The sequence below is a fragment of the Oryctolagus cuniculus genome, chromosome 4 (assembly GCF_051225735.1).
Source record: "Oryctolagus cuniculus isolate XC-2025 breed Fujian yellow rabbit chromosome 4, ASM5122573v1, whole genome shotgun sequence".
Classification (NCBI taxonomy): Eukaryota; Metazoa; Chordata; class Mammalia; order Lagomorpha; family Leporidae; genus Oryctolagus; species Oryctolagus cuniculus.
The window spans coordinates 136,489,911-136,495,859 of record NC_142870.1 but is presented as its reverse complement, the minus strand read 5'-3'; the positions used below and the strand labels follow the sequence as shown (position 1 = coordinate 136,495,859).

At 40.2% G+C, this 5,949-nt stretch overlaps 1 long non-coding RNA gene across 1 annotated transcript; it reads right to left on the bottom strand.

Moving 5' to 3' along the window:
* Positions 1-982: 982 nt before the first annotated feature.
* Positions 983-4,729, bottom strand: LOC149127129 (uncharacterized). Its single transcript, XR_016232120.1, has 2 exons — positions 4,409-4,729; positions 983-1,220 (listed from the first exon to the last, which is right to left on the bottom strand). It is a non-coding gene; the product is annotated as an uncharacterized LOC149127129 (long non-coding RNA).
* Positions 4,730-5,949: the final 1,220 nt, after the last annotated feature.

Genomic DNA, 5,949 nt, shown 5'->3' with positions numbered 1-5,949 from the left:
CATAGTATATGATTAGTATATGATCTGCAAAAGCAATTTCATTAACCAATATTTACTCTTTGTGTCTCTTAAAACCTTTCATTTTCTAATAATAGAAACCAGATAAATGTTAAACAATAGTATTTATCTTTTATTCTTATCTATAAATCAATATATTCCTTTACTATGTTTTGCTAATATTTAAAAGAATTTTTTGGATATCACTTAGGATTTATCTTTTTTTCTGGAAGACATTATGTTAAGTGAAATAAGCTGGATGCAGAAATACAAATACTGCATGATCTCACTCATGTAGAATCTGAAAAAGTTGACACCATAGAATTTGGGAGTAGGGTAGTAGTTACCTGACACTGGGGAAAGATGGGGGTAGGGGAAAAAGGGATTCGTTAATGGGTGTAATGACACAGTTAGGAGGAATCATTTCTGGTGTTTTATTGCACAGTAGGGTGAACACAGTTAACAGTAGTGCATTGTTTATCTCAAAAAGTCTAGAACAGATGATTTTAAATCTTCTCAGCATAAGGAAATTAAACATTTTAAAGTAATGGGTGGACTAATTACCTTACTTTTAATTTTAATTTTGAAGGGCAGAGTTACAGTGAGATAGGGAGAGACAGACACAGAGAGAGAGAGAAAGAGAGAGATTCTTCTATCTGCTGGTAGAGGCTGGGAAGGGCCAAGTCAGGGGCCAGGAGGTTCATCTGGGTCCTTCACATGGGTGCAGGTGCCCAAGTGGTTGGGCCATCCTCCACTGCTTTCCCAGGCACATTAGCAGGAACCTGGATCTGAAGTGGAGCAGCCAGACTTGAACTGGATCCCATGTGGGATGCTGGCACTGCAGACCTGGCTTTACCTGATATGACACAGCACCATCCCCCAATTCCCTTAATTTGATCATTACACACTGCATACAAGAATGGTAACCTCACATTTCACCCCACACATATGTACAATCATATTATTTATCAACCAAATAAAATAATTTTTATTTTTTAAAAAGATTTATTTATTTTATTTGAAAGAGTTACACAGAGAAAGGAGAGGCAGAGAGAGAGAGAGATGTCTTCCATCCACTGGTTCACTCCCCAATTGGCCACAATGGCCAGAGTTGCACCGATCTGAAGCCAGGAGCCAGGAGCTTCTTCCAGGTCTCCCACATGGGTGCAGGGTCCCATGGACTTGGGCCATCTCCTACTGCCTTCCCAGGCCATAGCAGAGAGCTGGATTGGAAGTGGAATAACTGAGTCAAAAACCGGTGCCCATATGGGATGCTGGCACTGCAGGCAGTGACTTTACCCACTGTGCAACAGTGCCGACCCCATAAAATACATTTTAAATAAATAAGTTATATGTAATTAAAAGGATAAATCACCTGTATAAAATTATTGCAATTTTCTCTTTCTTTCTCTTTTTTTTTTCTTTTATTTAAGATTCATTTATCTGTTTGAAAGTCAGAGTTACAGAGAAAGGTAGAGAAAGAGAGATCAATATCTGTCACTTTTTGGTTCACTCCCAAGATGGTCAAAATATCCTGAGCTGGGCCAGGCCAAAGCCAGGAGCCAAGAGCTTCATCCAGGTCTTTCATGATAGCAAGGGTTCAGGTTATTTGGACCACTTTCTGCTGCTTTCCCTAGGTCACTAGCAGGTAGCTGGATCTGAAGTGGAGTATTCAGGACACAGACTGACACCCACATGGCATGTTAGCATCAGAGTAGGTAGGCTTTACTGCTGCGCTATGATGCTGACTCCTCTCTTAGATTCTAAAAACATATTTGGGCATGCTTAAATGCATTGTACACATTTGTATTTTTTATTTATTTAAATATTTGTTTTTATTCATTTGAAAAGCAGAGAGAGAAGGGGGGGGGGCGGTTTCCCTGTGCTGTTTCACTGCCCAATTGCCCATAACACTTGGGTCTAGGTAGGTCAGGCAGAAGCCAGGAGTCGAAAACTCCATCTGGGTCTCTTACATGGGTCACAGGGATCCAAGTGCCTGGGTTATCATCTATTGCTTTCTCAGCTGCATTAGCCAGGAGCTGGATCAGAAGCAGAGCAGCCAGGACTTTGAAGCAGCACCTTGATATGGTATGCAGGCATCTCAGGTGACCGCTTAATCTGCAGTTCTACAATGCCTTTTAAAGATTTAGGTTGATAAAGTTTCATAATGGAATTGTCTGGATCGAATGTTTTGGGGTGGGTGATATTGATGATCTTTGCAGTATTCTATATTTATTCTATGGCGCTAAATTTTGATGTGTGTTAATGTGGAGTTATTCCAGGTGAAATTACACTTTCATGAAATATCATCTAATAGATGTAGTTTTTTAAAAATGTTTATTTATTATTTATTTGAAAGACAGAGTTACATGAGCCGGCGCCGTGGCTCAATAGGCTAATCCTCCACCTTGCGGCGCCGGCACACCGGGTTCTAGTCCCGGTCGGGGCGCCGGATTCTGTCCCGGTTGCCCCTCTTCCAGGCCAGCTCTCTGCTATGGCCAGGGAGTGCAGTGGAGGATGGCCCAGGTGCTTGGGCCCTGCACCCCATGGGAGACCAGGAAAAGCACCTGGATCCTGGCTCCTGCCATGGGATCAGCGCGGTGCGCCGGCTGCAGCGGCGGCCATTGGAGGGTGAACCAACGGCAAAGGAAGACCTTTCTCTCTCTGTCTCTCTCTCTCACTGTCCACTCTGCCTATCAAAAAAAAAAAAAAAAAAGACAGAGTTACAGAGAGGTAGAGGCAGAGAGAGAGAGAGAGAGAGAGAGGTCTTCCATCTGCTGGTTCACTCCCCAAATGGCTGCAACAGCTGGAGCTGGGCCGATCTGAAGCCAGGTGCCCGGAGATTCTTCCAGGTCTCCCACACAGGTACAGGGGCCCAAGCACTTGAGCCATCTTCCACTGCCTTCCTAGACTATCAGCAGGGAGCTGGATTAGAAGTAGAGCAGATGGGACTTGAACCAGCGCCCATATTGGATGCCAGCCTTGCAAACAGAGGCTTGAGCTTCTGTGCCACAGTGCTGGCCTCATGAATGTAGTTTTATGGGTTTTTCTTTCTTTGTTCTTTTTTTTCATTTCAAGTTTACAGAGTTGAACAATCTCACAAGTTTTTGGCAATACAATTACATTTGTCTTTATATTGTGTTTCCTCTATTTATTTTATAGTTTCTCTGCTTATCTTCAGAAAATTAGTTTGCCTTTGCCAGACACTAATAATCTCTGTGTTTCCTTTATTTTGGTGCTACAAACTTTTTAATTTAGTTTTTATTTTTAAAAGACTTATTTATTTATTTATTTATTTGAAAGTCAAAGGTACAGAGAGAAATGGAGAGACAGAAAAAGAGAGAGAGAGATCTCCCATCTACTGGTTCACTTGCCAGATGGCAGTTTGACCAGCACTGGGCCATGTTGAAGGCATAAGCCAAGAGCTTCATCCAGGCCTCCCACAGGGGTAGCAGGGCCCAAAACACTTGTGCCATCCTCCACTGCTTTTTCAGGCCATTAGCAGGAATCTGGGTCTGAAGTGTTACAGCCAAGACACCACGAATGAGCATGGTTGTGAAATGCTGGTGTTGCATGTGGCTGCTTTACCCAATATGCCACAATGATAGCACCTAGGATTTGTTTTCTAATTAAATAAATTCTACTTTTAAGTTTTGTTTATTTCCACGGCAGTATTCTTAAATCACTGTTTAGTGAAAATAAACATTTATAACAGAATAGAAAAAATATAATGCTTAGAAATAAAAGAATGAACAAAAGAAAATCACACTTAATTTGGGAGATGAAAAATAAAAGCCAAATTACAAAATAGCTAAAAAGATTATAAATTACTTCACATAAAACATATTGAGTGCAGTTGGAAAACAATGTTTGGCAATAAAACAACCAATCTTAACTTTTTATATAATGAAATCATTCAGTATAAAAGTAATTTTACAAATCTTTCAACCATAGAGGCCTAAGAAATATAATAAGATATGCCTAAGAATTGCAGAGACATTCTAATTTAAAACATAAAATAAAACTTAATATATAAGAAAGCAGAAATAAATAGAACTGTTCAATAAATTCAAGAGTAACATTGAACATTTGTAAACTAGAGAAACAATTAGCAAGGGAATAAGTTTAAGTCAACTAATTAAGTTAGAAAAATCTCTAAGCTATCAATAACAAAAAGACATAGTATATTTGTAAATAGCACCAATTCTGAAATTTAGATGTTTCAGTAATTAAATATGTATATTCTAAATGAATCACAAATTGCCACTTTCTTCTCAGATTTGTAACATTAACAAAAAATATTTCAAGCAGTTTCATCATGAGATGAATGAACAGTTCCATAGACATTTTAGTAGGAGTGTCGCATGAGTATCACGTGTCTTTATTTCTTGCTTTTGAAGCAGAGACTTACTGTTCAACAGCATCATTTTTCCTTGCAGCTAGAGGCCAAACAGAATCTATGAAATCACAGATGATATGTTGTATCTTCCATTGTTTCACAATCCTGCCTTATTTACAGCAACCTAGCAGGCCTGGTCTATGATCCTCAAAGCCATGGGAGACAGAGAGCGCCGTGTGGCTGCCACGTTTGCCTCCCTCAGGGGACAGGGCCTCTGAGCCAGTCTCTGGATGACACAGCTCCCAAGAGGGTGATGCCATTTCACTTTCACTTACAGCTGTTTGCTCAGAGATGAGATGAGCCATGCCCTCTACTCCCACCCTGCTGTCAGTCATCCAGTACCAGCTGATGTCTGAAAACCAAACACCTGAAACATGAGACGGAACAGGAGGTTAACTCAGCAATTCTGTACATAGTCCAGTACCAGAAATGTTTCCTGAATAACAAAGCTACTTCTTTCCCCAGGGACTTGGAAGTGAAGGCACTGTAGATGCACAAAGTGCAATCTGATGGGCATGGTGGTGGCATGCAGCCAAACGTGAGCTCCACAAAGACCATGAGGCTAGGGCTGCCTGTGGCTTTCCTTGGAGCTTTGGTTGCCTGGATTAAATTGTTTTTTTTTATCTTTTATTTAATGAATATAAATTTCCAAAGTATGACTCATGGGTTACAATGGCTTTCCCCCCCATACCGTCCCTCCCACCCACTACCCTCCCCTTTCCCACTCCCTCTCCCCTTCCATTCACATCAAGATTCATTTTCGATTATCTTAATATACAGAAGATCAGCTTAGTATACCTTAAGTAAGGATTTCAACAGTTTGTTCCCACATAGAAACATAAAGTGAAAAATAATAGATGATTTTTTTTTAAATGATGATGAAATCAGATCAGACCTATTGTCATGTTTAATCCCAGTGAGAGTCAAGTTGGGAATTGATAATTTCTTTTTTTTTTTTTTTTTTTACAGAAGATCAGTTTAGTGTACATTAAGTAAAGATTTCAATCGTTTGCACCCCCATAGAAACACAAAGTGAAATATACTGTTTGAGTACTCGTTATAGCATTAAGCCTCAGTGTACAGCACATTAAGGACAGAGATCCTACATGAGGAGTAAGTGCACAGTGACTCCTGTTGTTGACTTTCAAATTGACACTCCTGTTTATGGCATCAATAATCTCCCTATGCACCAGTCATGAGTTTCCAAGGCTATGGAAGCCCCTTGAGTTCTCCGACTCTTATCTTGTTTAGACAAGGTCATAGTCAAAGTGGAGGTTCTCTCCTCCCTTCAGAGAAAGGCACCTCCCTCTTTGAAGACCTGTTCTTGCCTGGATTAAATTGTTCGAGCCTTAAATTCAAGAGCCTTAAAAGCATCCCTCTCTTTGGTCTTATAGTCCTTTTTTCCTGGATAGCTATCTGATGAAACAAATGGCAGTCAGCATCCTATAACTAAGAGTGAGTTTTGATAGGATTGTTGCAATAATTTCTCCAGTGTGAAAGATAGAAACTGACACATCACTGGCTCATAGAATAGGTCTGGAAATTAAAAACAA